The sequence below is a fragment of the Medicago sativa genome, chromosome 2 (genome assembly GCF_051527215.1).
Source record: "Medicago sativa cultivar Bolivia chromosome 2, Bolivia_mono, whole genome shotgun sequence".
Classification (NCBI taxonomy): domain Eukaryota; kingdom Viridiplantae; phylum Streptophyta; class Magnoliopsida; order Fabales; family Fabaceae; genus Medicago; species Medicago sativa.
Genome location: NC_140750.1, coordinates 29,348,209 through 29,369,716, shown reverse-complemented (window position 1 = coordinate 29,369,716; position 21,508 = coordinate 29,348,209). Strand labels below are relative to the sequence as shown.

The following is a 21,508-nucleotide window of genomic DNA, read 5'->3' as shown; positions in this document are numbered from 1 at the left end:
TGTCTCAGGACCAATAGTTATTGGCAAGTCTACTTCCCCGAGAACATCTTTGCGAGATCCGTCAAAAGCTTTAACCAAGTAGTTGCTTCCCCTCAAAGAGATTCTGTGATGGCTCAACTGTCTCAGTGTGGATTCAGGCATTACATTCAGAGACGATCCAGTGTCCACCAACACATTGGATATCATGTCAGACTTGCAGTGTACCGAGATATGCAGAGCCAAGTTGTGGTGTTTCCCTGCTTCGGGGAGCTCATCATCGCCAAACCCCGAGTTATTGCAAGCAGTAATGTTACCTACTATTCCATCAAACTGATCCACTGAGACTTCATGATCAATATAGGCCTGTTCCAGTACTTTCATCAACACTTTCCTATGAGCTTCTGAGCTCATGAGCAGAGACAAGATGGATATCTTTGACGGAGTTTGCAGCAGCTGGTCTACAATCTTATAGTCACTCTTTTTGATAAGCCTCAAAATTTCGTCCAGATTAGATTCGTCAATGGGCTGGCCCGAGGGGCTGGCATTCTCTTCCTCAAGGTTAGCCATGTTTCTTCTCTTGTACAATCTTGTCTGATGAACTCTATCTGGTTGGTGAATCTTGCGAGCACGAGCCACTTTTCAGACTGCGGCAGAAGAACCAGGAGACAATGAGCACGGGAAGCCATTTGTGACCGATGAATGATGCATATGATGCATGATATGCAAATGCAAAAAGACTCTTTTTTTTTTTTGTCAGAAGACTTGTCAAAGTGGTTGTGAACATCACGGAGAAACACGGTTTTATTTGAAAATCTTGATCAAAACTAAAAGTTTAGTTGAGATGGTATCACTTGGTGTTCACATCCGTGATGTTCAAAAGATGACTTGTCTAAGTCCTCTGATAAATGCATGGGAAAAAGTTTTATGCATGTATGCATGTATGCATGATTATGTTCAAGTTCGGAGAAAACATGGTGGGTTGAAGTTCACAGTCAAGGAGTCATGGGTGGACATGGTGTCCGGTGAAACTAGGGCTTTAGGAAATAGTAACCGGGTTCTAAAAAGGTTCCCAAGTTGCAACCTCTCCGACGTATATCATGGTGTCACGAGACAACACTCGCTCCATGATTATCCGTAAGAAGGTCTAACTTGAGTGTAGTATCGCGTGACGACTAAAACTCGAGACAACACTCGGTTTAGCCTCCGCACTACATCCTAGAAAAATGGCCATGGATGGGTTTGGTTATCTACGGTTCATAGCGTCATAGAACAATTAGAAGTAAAGTGCCTCAACGCGACAACACGCGCCGACAACATCACCCCCAAAATGCCTTAGCTATGTGGGATTGATCGCATAATCCAAAACACGAGGCAACCCCCGGAATGAATTGTCGATTATATCCCCCCTAAATCCTAAGTTCACTCAGCCCGGGTGCAGGACTTTCGATATTCTCACCCCACACGTTTGCAAGAAATTAAACATTTATTCACATAGGAAAGCAAGTAAAAGAACAAGTAAAAATACAAGCGCAAGCGTGGAAATAAAGACTAGGCGTAACTCTCGAATCTCCCCAGTGAAGTCGCCAGCTGTTTTATCTTGGTTTTCGGGTGTCAAACATTGATTACGTTTGAACCTTTTAACCGGTGATATCTTATTTTTTCTTGGGAAGGGAAAAAGTAAGCAAAACCCTTGAGAATCGAGGTCCGGGAGTTGTTTTCGCTACGGGAAGGTGTTAGGCACCCATAACGACTATAGTATCCTATAGGAACCGTCTTTAATTTCTACGCGCGCGCTTTATTTTTAAATGCTATTTTGAAATGTGATATTAAGCCTAAGAGTTTTCTAGGTGAAGAATTGGAGGGAGAAGAATGTTTTTGGATTTTTATTTTAGTTGAATTGAAGGAATTTTGTTCCTTGCCTACGTACCCGATTAAGGGATCAAATCCACCGTAGTTCTCTTCCAAAAATGTTTTTGTTTTTGTTGGTTGATTTTAAGTTTGAAAATAGGATTTTGAAGAATGGAGATTGAGAGGCCTTGAAGGCATGAGGATTTAAGAAAAGAGTGGGGTTTGATTAGTTATTTGCAAAAACAAGTCAAAGTATGATTAAAATTTATTGAAATTTGATTAAGAAAATGAAAAGGAAAATCAATGGGGTTTTGACCCCAAGGTTTATGGTGAAAAAGATTTGGGTGAAGTTTGTTCATATTTTTTGGAAAGTGATTTTTCTAAGTATAAAGCCTCAACATACATCTAAACATACAATCCTAAACATACATCTAAACATGCATATTCTAACTATATACCTAAAGTGGTGTGTGTGCATGTGTCGGTGCTTGTGTCGGTGTACATTATTAGAGTCCATTGTCCTTTACATCATACCCTAGATACATTCTATGGCCTCTTTGCCAAGAAATTAAATGCATGAAAGTAAAATTTTACAAGAATTCCTAAATCTTTACATTCTAATTTTTGCATGAAGTTGAAACTTAAAGTGCAAGAAATTAAAGTGAATGAGGTGATGAAGTATGGGATGCTCATGATGTATGAAACAATGAACAAATGGTTAGTAGCACAAGATATAAAGCAAGTCAAGGCTATCATAACAAAAGTAATGAAAATTAACATAAAGAACAAGCAAAAACAAAGTGAAATAGGTCTAAAATCTCATCACCAATGCAAGGCTTGAGTATGACCTATAATCCTCACAATTCAACATACTTTCAAGGCATAAAAATCCAGGTTTTAAAATGAGGATCCAAGTGTCATTGTAAACTTGCATTTTTATGTGAATCTAGACCTATTTGTACCATTTATTCACGAAACAAAACTTGCCAAGCAAGCGACCAATCATCACATGCACATGTTCAGTAAAAAACACATTCAAACAGTAGTAAAAAACCTCATGAAATCATCCATCATGAACCACAAACATTTATCAAGGATTGGAATTGGAATCAAACAAATTTTCATCAATTTTTAGCACAAAATATCACAAAATAGTAAGAAAATTAACCACATTATTCTTGTCAATTTTTAACATGCAACAATTACCACAATAATACCGCAAGACTATCAAGAAACATGCATGAAAATTTTTGGAGTTTTTAGAGAATTTTTAGACACAAAAACATATGAAACTTCACAATTTTTTTAGCAAAAATAGTAAACAATTAACAAGAAAATACCACACATTTTTTAATCAAGAATTAACACATAAAAACACCAAAAAAAAGTCAAGAAAATGATCAAGAATACATGAAAATTTTTTAGGAATTTTTTAGAAAAGTTTGGACAGGTAATGGTGCGAATAGCAAGAAAACAGCAAGAAATATGCAGGACAGGGGGGTGCACGTAGCATTCTGGAAAAAGGAAACAAGAAACATTGGGCTTAAGAGAGCAAACCGGGTCGATCCATGGGTAATGGAGAGAACCGGTTCGGTTAGCCCATGGTATAAAGGGATTGGTCCGTTTTTTTTCACTCATTTTTCAAACAAACTCTTTCAAACATCAAAACCTCTCTTCTCTCTCATTCTAACTAATCTGGACAAGGAAACAAAAGAAGATGAAGCTTCATCTTCTCCATTACTCCGGCGCGGTGGCCGGCCACCCTAAGGTGGCGGCGCCGCCGCCGGAAAATCTCCAGACACATCCATTTTCAAAGATTATTACATCAACACGAAGCTCTCCTTCTCCTCTATTCATTTTCGCCATTAATTTTTCGAAAAAACAACCAAACAGCTCTAGATCTACGTTTTTTTAGTCAATTTCGAACTCATGCACAGCTACACACACACGCAGAAGCTCAACGAAAATGAAGGAAAAGGTAATTGGTTACCTCTGAGATCGGAGAAAGATGCTGGGGAATGACGACGAGGAGCTTAAATCTGCTTCTATTCCTTCTCCTGGCTTGAATTGCGATTCAGATTTGTCCTGTTTGAGCGAGCTTGAGACGGTGCGGTTCAGTGGTGATGTTTGACGTTGAGTTCGGCCTCTTGCTACGAATCGGAAATCTACCGTTAATGTCACTTCCAGATTCACGAATTAGCACCTTCTTGATTCTGTTTTGAAACGTTCATGTGCCTGGATCCGTTTTTTGCTTGATATATGCGTTATTGTGTGAATTTCGTGTTTGAATTTGCACTGTGACGATTCTGTGAAATTTAGTGTGCTATGGTTCAAGGATGAAGATGAATCTTCATCTTTGTTCTTGAAGAGTTTTCAGTTTTGATTCTGTTATGGTGGAGGTGTAGTGGTTTTTGGTGACTGGAGGAGTTTGTTAGGGCGGTTTGCGGGCTGTTGTGGTGGCCGGAAAAGGTGGTTACGGTGGCTGAGAAAAGAGAGAAAGAATTTTCTTTTTCTGATTTTTTTGAAGTTTTTTTTGGGAAGTGTGAAAAATGATTGGTGAATTTGACCTTTGACTGTGATGTGGCTTTTATAGCTGATGACTGTAATGCCTGGACCAATGACAAACTGCCATGTGGCGTAACTAACTCTTGGACAAATAAAAGACTGACACGTGGCACAAGACTATGACTTGGACAAAAAAATGGACTAAAATGCAAATTTTTAGGAGTTTAGGACTAAAAATAAAAATAAAATGAATTAAAATTAATAATTGGAAAATAACGTAAAGTGAAACGATTAAAATTGACAAAACGGACTAAAACGAACCAATGGCCTAAATGAGGTACTTTAAAGTAACCTCTCTCTGCCGAAATTTCGTGTGAAATGACCAAAATGCCCCTGGGGCTAAAACGACTGAAAATGACTCAGATGCAAATTTAAAAATGGATTTTTAACAGGGATTTGAAGCTAAGACTCATACAGGTAAAATTAAAAGACTCAGAGACAAATTTAGAGCTTAAACAGGGTTTTAACGCATGAAAAGACTAAAATGCCCCTAGGGGCAAAACTGACTCGAAATGACTTCAAATGCAATTTTTGGAAAGGGTTTTGACATAGAATGAAACAAAGACTTATTCAAACTACTCGAAAAGACTCAAAAAAAATTTTAAAAGACTGAAAGAACTTTTGACATAGGAAATGACTAAAATGCCCCTAGGGGCTAAACTGACTAAAAAAAATGACTCAACTGATATTTTTTGAAATGAATTTTGACATGAGATTGAAACAAGGACTTATACAAACCAATTTAAAAGACTCAAACAATTTTCAAGGATAAAAATGAGTTAAATGCAGGAAATGACTAAAATACCCTTTTACATGAATTTTGCAAATAATATTGAAATAAAATGCATAGAAAGATGCAATTGATCAGAGACATATCAAATGACTTGAAATGCAAGAAAAGAAGAATTGAGTTGGTATTTTTAGGTCCAAAATTAGGGTATAACACTCGTGTCTCTTGTTATTCACGCCAGGGGGATACGGGAGGTTCTCGACCTAAGGGGAACGGTTCAAGCCGCAAGGGACCCGCACGACACCGAGGGAGTCCGATGTACGTACATCGGTCATGTATGGGATTGATCTAGGGGTTACTCCACTCGGGACTATCCGTAAAATGAATCAAGATAACATTGTTTGTTCAATGCTAACCTAATGAATGAACTTAGACACGATTATGTTCCTTATGATTATGTTATGTTATGCTCATGATTGAGCCCATGTATGATTATGTTTAAGAACAAGAGCATGAAATGTTATTAGACGAGAGCAAGATATGTATAGAACAAGTAAAGAAAGCTATGCCCATGACGACCTTAGGTTTCCCTAATCGTCCGGTTTAGAATCATGTCATGACTATGCTATGTTATTTTATGTTTAGGCCTTGTTACGTAAAGCTTACACTTGGCAATGCGGTTTAGGTTCCCACAACCTCCATGACATGTATAGATGAGAAACCTATAACAGGTGAGATAAGATTATGACGGCTCTAGTGAGCACTATCGTCTAAGTATGCAAGTCTCCACACACGTATAATCAACCGTCAGGTTGTAATGTAGACACGTGGTGACCGTAGGTTTCCCCTTGAGGTTGCCTATAGCCTAGGATTTAGGGGAACTCACTGAAACATTATGTCTCATCCCAATCCTTATTTGTTTCAGATAAGCAGGATACTTTGCAAGCTTGAAGTCGGATGGATGTTTCAGCAAGTGTGCGTTCGTGTCGCTGCAGGATGCTTTGGATTTTAAGGATGAAATTATATATGTATGGTTGAGATGTTTACGTGATTTTTGTACGAACGCAATTTGTTGTATAATTATTCATTCGTATAAAATTTATGTTGTAAATTTTAATGTATCCAATACTAATAATAACGCACGTGCTAGACTTTCTAGATACGTCTGGTATGGGTGTTACACACACACACACAGATATATATATATATATATATATATATATATATATATATATATATATATATATATATATATATATGAGGTAAGATCAAATGATACTAATGTGTCAAATTAAATTTGAAACCAAATCCTAGTCATTAATATAACTTTAATCTAACAAATCACATCAATTAATTAACTGCTCACATGGAATATCAAATGACCCACCTTTTAAGTTTAGAAATAATTTATATATTCATTCTTGTTTTGGTTAATTACTTACCCAAAAATACCCTCATTTTATATCTGTTATTTTTTTGTTTTGTTGAAGGATTATGTATCTCCTATTATTATCTTGCACATACTTCACCCATATTTCATTTCTCCAATTAACGCTGGTTTGTGTAGCTCTTGTCCAAAATATAATTGCCCTTGTTTGTGTAACCCTTATTTCTTTATTAAGTTTATTCCTATTAACTCTTTTCCCTGTAAATCCCGAAGAGAATTGTTTTAAAGAGGGCCTTGGATGCCAAAAACATGAACAAAGTGTATAATGACTAATTCTCTTATTGAAGTTTTTTGTGTTATGTTGTCAGAAATTCACACCACGAGGACCACAATCCGTAACAAATAATTCATACCAAGTGAAATCACAAAATTCTATACGCGGCTGCGATTGTTATTTAATAGTTTGGCCGAGACAACAACAGACAAAAATATACGCGACCACGATTGTTATTTAATAGTTTGGCCGAGACAACAACAGACAAAAATAATGAAACAAAAACTAGTTTTTATAGAAATAGACAACACCCAGTTTAACTAACGACCGCTCTCTCACAAAATCAAACATGTCTTCGTCTGATGATCAACTTAATTTTTAACAAGGGAAATACACGAAGCAAATAACTACAAAATCAAGTCCATATAACAGTTGTTAACACCTGAGCGATAAAGAGAGAAAGAGATACGAGAGAAGCACAACATGTGTTGGCATATAATCAAGTCCATATGACGGGTCTAATATGCACTACCGTATAGGAAAGCAAGTCCCCACACACGTTTAATCAACCGCCAGGTTGTATTGTAGACACGTAGTGACTGTAGGTTTCCCCTGTGGTTGCCTATAGCCTAGGATTAGATGGAACTCAGTGAGACATTATGTCTCATCCCAATCCTTATTTGTTTCAGATAAGCAGGATGTTATGCAAGCATGAAGACGGATGGATATGTCAGCAAGTGAGCGTTCGTGTCACTGCAGGATGATATGGATATCAAGGATGTACTTTTATATGTATAGATGAGATGTTTGATGTTATTGTTTGTACGAACGCAAATTGTTGTATAAATATTCATTCGTATGAATTTCTTGTTGATAATTTTTATGTATCCAGTACTAAAGTCAACGCTCATGCTAAACTTTCTAGATACGTCTAGTATGGGTGTTACAGATGTTATGTGTTATTCATGATTGATGAAGTATTATATGAATGTATATGTTGTTGAATATGATGTTATGTATTGTTCATGATTGATGAAGTATTATATGAATGTATATGTTGTTGAATATGCTGTTGTAATATCCCGCTCGTCAGATAAAGGAAATTTTATCTGTTAAATGTATCAGAGGACTGATATTCATGGAAAGCTAGTATGATGGAAAATGTTAAGTACGACGGAGATATTATTATGTAATATCAGTCAAGTATGGACTTATGTATCAGTGTCAAGCTAGGCACGATTAAAATGAAGGGTATTTTGGGTATTCGCACGCAAGGGGTATTTAAGTACGTTTGGACCCAAAATATTCATTTCTCATTTCACTTTCTCTCTCTAGGGTTGAGAGAAAGAAAGATTCTCCTCTTTCTCTCTACTTGGCCGCCCCCTTCCCTCAATCTTTCTCCATCAAGCCTTCCAAAAATCATGGTGATAGAGCCAAACCGCAAGCGCACGGCCTATCGAAGTAATAGTAGTAAGTAGAGTATCGTTCCGCTAGGGAGTTGGTCAATTCAATTAACTTTTAATGAATGATTAGAGGAGAGAAAGTTGATTAGAAAGGGTTTGATTGCTGAAGGTAAAAACAATAATAATAAAGGGGCCTTAGGATCATTGGTTCATCTTAATAACTAATCCTTCACTAGACAAAACCTAAACTTCTAATTTCATGGGTTACACACTAATTTCTAAAGACCGGTTTCCCTTAGCCCCTCACCTTTCCGATGAAAGTCCGGTGAGAGTTTACTTCTAGCAACCAAGCCTATTTCACTGACATGATTACTAGAAGATACATAGAGGATTGAAACTACTCTTTGTCTCAATAGTTGCAAAGACTATTTCACTGTTTTGCAACTATTGTCTAGATTCACTTGTTCCAACATCAAGACTCCGCTCTCGCTTTATGAATTGATGTTTGGGATGATGGATTAACGATTATCAAACCCTCCGCTTTCGCTTCCACAGTTTGATAATTGTTAATCCACGTTAAGACGGTGAATCTAGATTAGAAATTAGGGTTACATAGAAATTAGGGTTTAGACATGTTTTGTTTAGGATTGAGTCATTAGACTCCCCAATAATCCTAAGACTAAGAAGTCTACTCACTCATGTTCATCGTAGACATGGAGGAAGAAGAGAGAAATACGGTAAAATAAATTGCAAAGAAAGTAAAAGGGAAAATAAAGACTTTTATTAAAATAATACTTGAAATAAACAAAGTAAAGCATGAATGTTTATGGTGGAGAGCTACTCTATTTATAGCTTTACAATTGACTTAGAAACTAAGCAACTAAAAGGGTAAAACGGTAAAGCCGCAACAGGGTAACTTGGCCTTGAAGAAAAAGCAGCAAAAGTGGTTCTGGGGACGGGCACGGCCGTGCCACATGTTGGCACGGGCCGTGCCAAGCTTCTGGTAAGGGGAATTGTATTTTTGCCCCGTATCTTCGTATTCTTGCGCTGTATTTTGCTCCAGTCCTCTTTCTTTTGCTCCAAGGCACCTTCCACCATATATTCATTCCTAAAATAAAATAAAAGACAATTTGAAGTAAAATATTCTAAACTAAAATAAAATGCAATAAAATAAAATCAAATCTAAAATAAAACTAAACTAAATAAGGCAATAAATAAACTAATCTATGACTCATCAAACTCCCCCACACTTGAATCTTTGCTTGTCCTCAAGCAAAAGGCAGCAAACATAGCAGCAACAAAGATCGATTTATGGCAATATTAAGAACATAAGTCTCTAGAGAAAGGCCTTGCCTCAAGTACACTAATTACAATTTCAAATACCTCTCATGAACCTATTCTACCCAACATCAAGTCTCAAGTGAGTGTGTGTGTGCAGTCCAACCCTTTTCTTGCTCCTGTATAAGACAGATATTATGAGGAATAGGTTCTATCCTTAGTGCTAAAGTAACCGAGAAAAGTCCTTTCTTCATTTCATATAAGAGTGATGGGAATTTGAGTTAAACATTAAATTAGATATAACAATTAAGCACAAGGGGCTGCAGATGCTTAGGGGCTATCTATCCTCGTAGGGAGTCTTCTCGGATGTAATTGTCCTTTCCCCCTATATTCAAAATCACCCTAAGTAGTGCTGCAAAATTATTGTTTGTTTCATCTCCGCGTAGGAAGTCTTTTTGGATGTAATTGTCCTTTCCCCCTAGCATTGATGAATTTGTTTCACTTTAGGTTCAAATTAGGGAGTCACCACCACAATTAGGAAGTTAGGGATTGTCCTTTCCCCCACATGTTGGTGCCATTCTCCCGCCCCATTTAACATTTAACAAATTAATAAGAATATAACAATTAAGAACAATTTGATTAATTTTCCCACGCAAACTTATACTACTTTTACTCTTAAGACTTTAAAGGGTCTAAGTTAACACTAAAGATAGAACGTGTTCCTTAAAATACCTATTCATACATTTACTCAAGGATTGCAACCGGGTGCTTTTCTCATTGGAGAATTTCATAATAAAACATGATATGGGTATAGCAAGAACACAAGAAACACAAGAAACTACTTTCATGTACAAGAGGCGACCTAAAGAAGAGACAAAACAAAAATTTTCATGCCATATTTATATTAAAAACAAGCTACTTAGTCATGCCTCTTGCTATAAAAACAAAACAAAAGAATAAAGTTCAAGGGAGTTTGGGAACACTACGACTCTAGACACTTTATTAGGCCCCCCCCACACTTAGGGGAAGCATTGTCCTCAATGATTCAAAAGAAAAAGAAATTAAAAGAAGAAGAAGAAGAAGGAGTAGAAGAAGATGAAAGAAGGAGATGAGTAGAAGAATGAGAGAGATAGGGAGAAGAAGAAGGGAAGAGAGGAAGAGGAAAGCTCACATTTGTTTATTGAGGTCCGTAAGGGGGACCTTGAAGTTGGAGGTGTTGCATCATCCGACGGAGCATCTCATTATTTTCATCATTGACACGGTTGCCCCTTTGAACTTCATTGCGAAGGCCGGAGATCTCAACACCTTGCCTTTGTTTCTCGGTGCTCATCCTCTCGATTTCATTGTGAATCCATGTCCATTGTTGATTTTCATGAAGCTCACCGGTTTCATGGCCATGGTGCCCCTCTTCATGGTGCAAGTTAGCACCTTCTCCTTCATCATGGTGCAAGTTAGCACCTTCTCCCTCATCATCATCTTGCTCATTAAGAACCTGCACATCATCAACATACAACCAATTTTCTTCCACCTCGGTAGTAGTCCGAGGTGGGTTAGGCAATAAAAGCATGATTGGCACATTAAGCTTAAGTTGGTAATGGAGTGGTGGACGATGTTTAATGAAATTCATAGCAATGAGGGCTTCCCGGTTAAGCTTATTGTTTCCCTCAATTGGTTTGATCCCCTCATCCTCATTCACACCAAAACACCTAGCTATGTATGTAATGATGCCACCCACCACTATGTCTCCCCTACCGGCTGGTCTAGTAGCTACAAAGTCTAGGTAATCAATCAAATAAAAGCCAGTGTTGACGGGGTGGTTATAGAGCATTGCCCATAACATGAACAACTCATCGGTTCTAGTGTTTCCTAGCTCGGTTCTACCCCAAATAGTGCAAGCCATGACCCTCTGAAGGTACCTAAGTACGGGGTTGTGAATGTTGCTAGCTTTGTTGGCTCTAGGGACATAGTTATCAAGACCGGTGATACGGTTCCAAAAGGCAGCTGGGTCATAGTTATCCGGTTTTAGACTATCATCCCAATGATCATGAATATACCCCTCATTGACAAAACCTAAGGCTTCGCAAAAGTGCTGAAGAGACATATTATAATCAATGTTCATTAACCGGAAAACAACTCTATGGTTAGGGTTATCAAAATTCAACTTATCTTTAGTGAAAACAAGTGAGCTTAAAAATTCATAAGTAAAATTCTCATAACCCCTCATAGGTGTTAGCATAGCAGTCCAACCTAGCCTACCTATCAACCTAAAAACATCATCTCTAAGCCCTAGCACTTGCAAATCATAGGAATCAGGATATCTAGAGGGATGTAAGGTTTTAGAAGTAAGAATTTTGTACCTGTCCCTTTGTTTGTTATCTTTGAACTGAATTCCATGATTCTTGACTTGTGTTTGCTTCTTTGGGGGAGGACCGGAAGAACTTGCTGGTTCCTTTCCACTTCTTCTTCTTGAAGCCATTTGACCTTGGTTATGGTTGGTATGAAAGTTCGGGGTTTGGGAAGATTTTGGATGGAAAGGATTGGTTTAGGATTGGGGTTGATGTTTAAGGAAGGTTTGTTGGTTTGGATGTGGAGATTGGTTAATGTTTTGTGGTTTTTGGGTTAGGTTTTGAAAGATTAGGGTTTTGGTGAATTGTTGGTTTGGATGGATGAAAGATGTTTTTGATTGGTGGTTTTTGTTTTGGGGGAAGTTTGTGGTTGATTGGTGAAAGAATGGAGTGTTTTGGTTAAGAATTGAGGGAGATATGGTGGTTTGAAGGTTTGAAGGTTATGGAGGTTTAGAGAGAAGTTTGAAAGATGAAAGAGGGTTGTGGTTTGTGAATGAGGAAGAAGGAAGAAAAATTTGATGTTATAGGGTGTGCAGAGATCGGGCACGGCCGTGCCACCCTTGGCACGGGCCGTGCCAACTTTCTGTGGCTCAAGGCTATGTTTTTCTTCAAATAACTGGCACGGCCGTGCCAACCTCAGCACGGGCCGTGCCAACCTTCTGGTAAGGAGGGCTTCAAAATTTTTCAATTTCTTGATGTTTTTGGAATCACACTTGGACAATTACCTACAAAACAACTTAAAACAAAGAAAAACAAAACAAAAGCAATTAAATGCGTGGGTTGCCTCCCACGAAGCGCTCTTTTAATGTCATTAGCTTGACGGTTAGAAAGAGTCCTTAGAATGGATCAAAGATATCATATTGTGTAGATGACGCTATAAAACGTTCTTTCACAACATGATCATTAAGTATGCAACAAGAGTAAAGAGCGGGACCCTTCATAACATTTTCCAACTCGTATCCTACCATTTTATCACTCACTTGAAAGACTATCCTACCAAGTTTCACATCAATGAGAGCTCCCGCAGTTGCGAGGAAAGGTCTACCTAGGATTATAGGGACGTCGTCGTCCTCTTCAATGTCAACGACTACAAAATCAGTGGGGACGTATATCCCTTCTATCTTAACGGGTATGTCCTCGACAAATCCTACAAATTTCATGGTAGAACGATCAGCAATTTTCAATTCCATCTCGGTAGGTTTCAATTCTCCTATCCCTATCCTTTTAAAAAGAGACAGAGGCAGCAAACTAACACTAGCTCCTAAGTCACATAAGGCTTTGTTTATGGATTCATTCCCAATTTCACATGGTATGGCAAAGCTACCTGGATCTCTAAGCTTAGGGGTTGCTTCTTGGATGATTGCACTAGTTTCCTTAGCCAAGGCTATTGTCTCATTATGCTCTATAGCCCTTTTCTTTGAAAAAATTTCCTTTAAAAACTTGGCATATAGAGGCATCCTAGACAAAGCTTCAGCAAAGGGAAGTTTAATGCAAATCTTCCTAAGTATGTTAACAAATTTTTCAAACTTACCCTCTAATTTAAGCTTTTCGGGATTTAAGGGGGATGGAGTTTTGTTTTCTTCAAGAGGTTTAGCTTCTTCTATCACAACTTTATCACCTAAGTGCTTGACATTTTCTTTCCCAATGTTTTTAACCTTAGCAAAAGTTTCACCTAACTTACTACCCCTAAAAGATATGACATTAACTTGGGCTTTGGGATTGGCTTCGGTTTGACCAGGAAAGACTCCCGGTGTTTGGGAAGAGGTAGCCACTTGTTGGGCTATTTGAGCGATTTGAGTTTCAAGCATTTTAGAGTGAGTAGCAATAGAATCAACCTTGGTATTGAGCTTGGAAAGAGAATCATTCAGAAATCCAGTTTGGTTTTTGAGTTCTTGAAGTTGCTTGTTTTGGTTGGCAATAGAATTTTCCAACAAAATTTCCAAATTGGATTTTTGAGTGAATCTTTGGTTGTTTGCATAACCGGGTGGTGCTACTTGTCCATAGGGATTTTGGTTTTTATAAAAATTTTGATTTTGTCGCATCCCTTGGTTGTATTGAGCATAGTTCATTTGCTCAACACTGTTAGTAGCACTACCTAGTTGGCAATCAACACCAGCATGGCCAGTTATACCACATATTTCACAAGAAGGAGTAGAAGCAGAATTGATAGCACTAACATTGAATTTTTCAAGTTTTTCAGTTAGTGTATCAATTTTAGAAGCAAGGTGATCATAGTTAGAGACTTCGTGTATACCTGCCTCCTTTTTGGAGGGTGAAGAACTAGAGATGGCTCTCTCGTCGGTCCATTTGTAATGATTCTGAGCCATGTCTTCAATCAAGGCATACGCTTCCGTGTAATTCTTGTTCATAAGTGCTCCACCTGCAGCTGCATCAACAGACATCTTAGTGGTATAAGACAAGCCATTATAAAAAGTGTGGACTATAAGCCACTTCTCTAGGCCATGGTGGCGACAAAGTCTTAGCATTTCCTTGAAACGCTCCCACGCCTCATAGAGAGATTCCCCATCTTTTTGATTGAACTGCGTGATTTGGTCTCTAAGTTTAGCGGTTTTAGATGGTGGAAAGAAACGGGCAAGGAATGCTTGCCTCATCTGATCCCATGAAGTAATGGAACCGACTTCGAGGGAATGGAACCAAGCGCTAGCTCTATCCCTTAAGGAAAAGGGAAAGAGATGAAGTCTTACGGCCTCTTGGTTCTCCTTCATGGTTCCACTAATTCGTAGGAAAACAGAGATGTGAAGATTGGGATCCTCAGTGGGGGATCCCGAGAATTGGTTTTGCTGCACCAAGTTAAGTAGGGCAGGCTTGATTTCAAAGTTGTCATCCTCAACCGTTGGGTACACTATAACAGCTTGTGGCTCAGCCGTAGACGGCGTTGCATACTCTTTGAGAGTGCGATTGGCCATGGCGGTGTTATTTTGTGCTGCTCTCCTCCTTCTATGTAAGAACCTTTCGATCTCGGGTATGAATACCGCCTGATTTCTAGTTCTTCGCATAAAAGGTTGAGAACCCAAGAAGTTAACGATAACAGAAAAATAAAAAGGTAAAAATAAAAATAAAAAGAAAAGAGAAAGAAGAAGAGAGAATTCTAATCACTAAGAAAAAGCTAATCAAATTAGTTAACTCCCCGGCAACGGCGCCAAAAACTTGATAGAGCCAAACCGCAAGCGCACGGCCTATCGAAGTAATAGTAGTAAGTAGAGTATCGTTCCGCTAGGGAGTTGGTCAATTCAATTAACTTTTAATGAATGATTAGAGGAGAGAAAGTTGATTAGAAAGGGTTTGATTGCTGAAGGTAAAAACAATAATAATAAAGGGGCCTTAGGATCATTGGTTCATCTTAATAACTAATCCTTCACTAGACAAAACCTAAACTTCTAATTTCATGGGTTACACACTAATTTCTAAAGACCGGTTTCCCTTAGCCCCTCACCTTTCCGATGAAAGTCCGGTGAGAGTTTACTTCTAGCAACCAAGCCTATTTCACTGACATGATTACTAGAAGATACATAGAGGATTGAAACTACTCTTTGTCTCAATAGTTGCAAAGACTATTTCACTGTTTTGCAACTATTGTCTAGATTCACTTGTTCCAACATCAAGACTCCGCTCTCGCTTTATGAATTGATGTTTGGGATGATGGATTAACGATTATCAAACCCTCCGCTTTCGCTTCCACAGTTTGATAATTGTTAATCCACGTTAAGACGGTGAATCTAGATTAGAAATTAGGGTTACATAGAAATTAGGGTTTAGACATGTTTTGTTTAGGATTGAGTCATTAGACTCCCCAATAATCCTAAGACTAAGAAGTCTACTCACTCATGTTCATCGTAGACATGGAGGAAGAAGAGAGAAATACGGTAAAATAAATTGCAAAGAAAGTAAAAGGGAAAATAAAGACTTTTATTAAAATAATACTTGAAATAAACAAAGTAAAGCATGAATGTTTATGGTGGAGAGCTACTCTATTTATAGCTTTACAATTGACTTAGAAACTAAGCAACTAAAAGGGTAAAACGGTAAAGCCGCAACAGGGTAACTTGGCCTTGAAGAAAAAGCAGCAAAAGTGGTTCTGGGGACGGGCACGGCCGTGCCACATGTTGGCACGGGCCGTGCCAAGCTTCTGGTAAGGGGAATTGTATTTTTGCCCCGTATCTTCGTATTCTTGCGCTGTATTTTGCTCCAGTCCTCTTTCTTTTGCTCCAAGGCACCTTCCACCATATATTCATTCCTAAAATAAAATAAAAGACAATTTGAAGTAAAATATTCTAAACTAAAATAAAATGCAATAAAATAAAATCAAATCTAAAATAAAACTAAACTAAATAAGGCAATAAATAAACTAATCTATGACTCATCACATGGTATTAGTGATCAAGCATGGATCAAAGAAGCTTCATGGGCAAGAAACAACAAAAGGAATGGATTGAGCTTGGATTCTTGAGTTAGGGTTTTGTACTTGAGGAAGCTAGAAACTTGAAGGAAATGCAAGAAACATGTTAGATGAGTTCTTTAGCTAGTTCTGCTACCTTGGGTTGTGCAATTTCTTGTGAGAAAAACATGAATTTTGCTAAGTTATGTTAGTTATGGAAATTAGGGTTTTAGTACCCCTTTGTTTCATTTATGATCAAAACATGTTAATGATGCCATGTATTCCATTTTTAACTGTTTTTATGTGTTCTAGAAGTACCAGGTAGCTTATGATGCTTGGATTTGAGGTTTTGATGAAAAAATACGTTTTATGCTGAATTCTGGACTGCTACAGTTCGCCAGGCGAGCTGGGATCTGTGCTCTCTGGAGTAGCTCGCAATTTAGCTCGCCATGGCGAAAAATTTTGCCTGGCGAGGAGATATTTGGCCTGGCGAAATTGACTACACAACATGTGTTGTCAATTCGTTTTGCGGCCAGCATGGGCTATCCGAGGCTCGATCTTGCAGTACCCTATTAAACTATGAAACCCCTCAATTCCGAGTGTTTAAAGTACAATTCCAAACAAGGTTTTAAACAAGGGAAAAACATGGTAATTCGTTAACAATGCTTGTTGACAAATGATACACAAGAGTGTTATGTTATGCAATTTGTCCGGGTAGTGATGAACTAAGAAAGGGAATGAAAGTAAAGCCTCGACTTAGCTTGTCGAGAACTAGAAAGTTAAGCATGAACCTTATGTAGGTTAAGACGCGAAGTATATTCTCTTCGCACATGACTAAGAATGATTAAGTATGTAAGATAAGCCGTGAATTGATAGCAATCTCTTCACATATGAATAGATATGAACATGAATGAATATAAAGGTAGTTTACTACTAATCGGATCGACCCCGGATCCGAGGTAAACGAGTATGCATGTATAGGTTAGAAACCTTTCATGAATGTTTATGAATGTTAAGACTATGATTAATGAATGTAGTAGGTGGCATGAGATACGGGATAAGCTCCGCAAGGGGGGCCCGCATGTCACTGAGTGTAGGTGTCGTGTCTTTTGTATTCCTTCCAAGGAAGGATGCAGGAGGTTCTCCAAGGGGAATGGTTAAGCCGTAAGGGACCCGCACGGCACTGAGGGAGTCCGATTACCTTAGCTAGAAATTTTTCGATATGTAGGGGATTGTACTCGGGGTTACTCCACCCGGGGCTTTCCGTAAAATGAATCAAGATAATGAATGTTTGTTTAACATTGATATTGTGAATGTATGAATGTTTATGATTATGCATGATATGAATATGTTATGATATGATGTTAGCTAAGAACAAGTCGTGCATTAGAGTATGTTATGAAGGATATACCGATGACGATCATAGGTTTCCCTAATCGTCCGTTTTAGGACCGTGTCATGAATATGTATGTTAAGTCTGGATGGGTATATCGTATCTTGAGATTGCGGTTCTAGGATCCCTTAACCGCCATGACACGCATGATGATAGTAAGACCTATAACAAGTAAGATGAACCTGTGACGGGTCTAGTATGCACTACCGTATAGGAAAGCAAGTCCCCACACACGTTTAATCAACCGCCAGGTTGTATTGTAGACACGTAGTGACCATAGGTTTCCCCTGTGGTTGCCTATAGCCTAGGATTAGATGGAACTCACTGAGACATTATGTCTCATCCCAATCCTTATTTGTTTCAGATAAGCAGGATGTTATGCAAGCATGAAGACGGATGGATATGTCAGCAAGTGAGCGTTCTTGTCACTGCAGGATGATATGGATATCAAGGATGTACTTTTATATGTATAGATGAGATGTTTGATGTTATTGTTTGTACGAACGCAAATTGTTGTATAAATATTCATTCGTATGAATTTCTTGTTGATAATTTTTATGTATCCAGTACTAAAGTCAACGTTCATGCTAAACTTTCTAGATACGTCTAGTATGGGTGTTACAGATGTTATGTGTTGTTCATGATTAATGAAGTATTATATGAACATATATGTTGTTGAATATGATGTTATGTGTTCATGATTGATGAAGTATTATATGAAGGTGTAACAGCCCAGGCGGGTCCCGGCTAGGCACTGTACCCCCCGGCACTGTTACTCACAAGCTTAATCACTACCCCCCTATAGTAGTGTTTTTGCCTTCCGTGGGAATCGAACATAGTACCTGGGGTTAAGTACTACTTCAATGCATTCCCACTACCAATTGAGCTAGTAGCTCAATTGGTAGTGGGAATGCATTGAAGTAGTACTTAACCCCAGGTACTATGTTCGATTCCCACGGAAGGCAAAAACACTACTATAGGGGGGTAGTGATTAAGCTTGTGAGTAACAGTGTCGGGGGGTACAGTGCCTAGCCGGGACCCGCCTGGGCTGTTACACAAGTTTATCAACAAAAACCTAGATGGAGAAACCTTTGGAGAAGCTTGTTCCAACTTTCTTGCCAACAATCTTAACCTAACCTCTAACCTACAGAAGGTTTGGAAGATGATTTGAGAGAAGAATCAAGTTGGAGAAAGAGTAGTGCTAACAATTCCTGGAGAGAAGGGAGAGCAAGGATGTTTAGAAAACCTAGAGAGAGAGTTAGGAAAATATTATGAAGGAAATTGACCCAAAACTACATAAATATCTTCTCCACACGAAATTCCAATTATGCCCCTAAACTTAGTCGTATGCATTTTATCGTTATCAGGTATTACTTCGCTACATAAATAAGTGGGATATTACATATCTTGCACATACTTCACCCATATTTCATTTCTCCAATTAACGCTGGTTTGTGTAGCTCTTGTCCAAAATATAATTGCCCTTGTTTGTGTAACCCTTATTTCTTTATTAAGTTTATTCCTATTAACTTTTTTCCCTGTAAATCCCAAAGAGAATTGTTTTAAAGAGGGCCTTGGATGCCAAAAACATGAACAAAGTGTATAATGACTAATTCTCTTATTGAAGTTTTTTGTGTTATGTTGTCAGAAATTCACACCACGACGACCACAATCCGTAACAGCAGCGATTGTTATTTAATTCTATACACGGCTGCGATTGTTATTTAATAGTTTGGCCGAGATAACAACAGACAAAAATATACGCGACCACAATTGTTATTTAATAGTTTGGCCGAGAAAACAGCAGACAAAAATAATGAAACGAAAACTAGTTTTTATAGAAATAGACAACACCCAGTTTAACTAACAACCGCTCTCTCACAAAATCAAACATGTCTTCGTCTGAAGATCAACTTAATTTTTAACAAGGGAAATACACGAAGCAAATAACTACAAAATCAAGTCCATATAATAGTTGTTAACACCTGAGCGATAAAGAGAGAAAGAGATACGAGAGAAGCACAACATGTGTTGGTATATAATAAGAAAAATATCAGACAAAACATAACAACATGCATGATTGATTTAGAGAAGCACAATCTCAAAAGATATGATATAATATGTGATTTCTTGTAAAAACATGTATTAGGAACTCAATGGATCACTCAAGTATTATTTAAATAAAAATGAGCAAAGTACACTTTCCATAAATCACATTCATGGTAAGCTCAAAGCATAAATTAAAAAAAGAAAATGAAAGAGAGAGTAATTGTTAATTGTTGATTACTAGAACTCCAACCAATGCCTCTCAAGGATATTAAAAAAAAAAACTAATTAAGTGCATTTAGAAAATAACATGAAACATATAAACAAACATTTTTAAGCTCTTATCTCTAATTTAATGATACAAATTAGTTTCTTTTTCACTTATTTTTCGCTTACAACTTCGTCGATTATGACATTCTTTTCAGTTGCTTGATCACACATGCTCTCATCTTCAAACCTTCTTCTGTTGGCACAATTAGAACCCAAGTAAACGTAGGTTGAATTGATTTGAGAGAAAGCTATAATGTATTATGTTGCAGGGACTGTTGGTCGCCGTGAACCTATCTTTTCTAGTTGACGGTTTGATATAATGCTCCTCGCTTTCTTCTACACATCATTTTTAAAGCATGAAATGTATTTTTCTGTTGCGCATTTGGATTCACTTAAGGGATTTAAATTCATCTAGTTATATTTATATTTATCAATGTTAACCAAGTTATAATTCCCTTTTAAAGGTTGATTATGTCGTTGATGGGTCATAGTCGTGTCCCCCAAATTTTTCTACCTCTTTTTTATTTAAAATATTTCACTTTGCTTAAAAGAAAAATATTTGAGAGAAATAACAAATCAAAATAAATCAAAAGAAAAGGACTTGGCTAATTCCTATTAGCAGAAACTACGTATATCCTGAAGATAAAATGTAACACCCATACCAGACGTATCTAGAAAGTCTAGCACGTGTGTTAATATTAGTACTGGATACATTAAAATTTACAACAAAAATTACATACGAATGAATATTTATACAACAAATTGCGTTCGTACATACAACAACATAAACATCTCATCCATACATAGAATCTACATCCTTGATTTTCTTGGCATTTTGAAGCGATACGAACGCGCACTTGTTGAAACATCCATCCGGCTTCAAGCTTGCATAACATCCTGCTTATCTGAAACAAAAATAGGATTGGGATGAGACATAATGTCTCAGTGAGTTCCTCTAAATCCTAGGCTATAGGTAACCTCAGGGGAAACCTACGGTCACCACGTGTCTACAATACAACCTGACAGTTGATTATACGTGTGTGGTCATGGTTCCTAGACGGTAGTGCATGCTAGACCCGTCATAGGCTTATCTCACTTGTTATAGGCTTCACTTCCTATACGTGTCATGGCGGTCGAGGGGGAATCTAGAACCGCATTGCCAAGAATACGCTCTACGTATCGAGGCCTAAACATATCATGATCATGGCACGTTTCTAAACCGGACGATTAGGGAAACCTAAGATCGTCATCGGTATCATATTCTTTACATTGCTCTATTCCATGCCTTGTACTTGTCTTATAACACCTAGTGCTCTTGTTCTTAATCATAAACGTGCATGGATTCATTCTTGCATAAACATGAACCTAATCATAAACATAACATGCATGGGCGTACATAAGTTCATTCATTATTATGTTAGCGTTGAACAAACAATCATTATCTTGGTTCATTTTACGGAGAGTCCCGGGTGGAGTAACCCCGAGAACAATCCCATACATGACCGATGTACGTACATCGGACTCCCTCGGTGTCGTGCGGGTCCCTTGCGGCTTGAACCGTTCCCCTTAGGTCGAGAACCTCCCGTATCCCCCT

At 37.9% G+C, this 21,508-nt stretch overlaps 1 non-coding gene across 1 annotated transcript; it reads left to right on the top strand.

The window, feature by feature from the left end:
- Positions 1-14,266: 14,266 nt before the first annotated feature.
- LOC146946063 (small nucleolar RNA R71) lies at positions 14,267-14,373 on the top strand. The gene has a single exon (XR_015029435.1). It is a non-coding gene; the product is annotated as a small nucleolar RNA R71 (small nucleolar RNA).
- Positions 14,374-21,508: the final 7,135 nt, after the last annotated feature.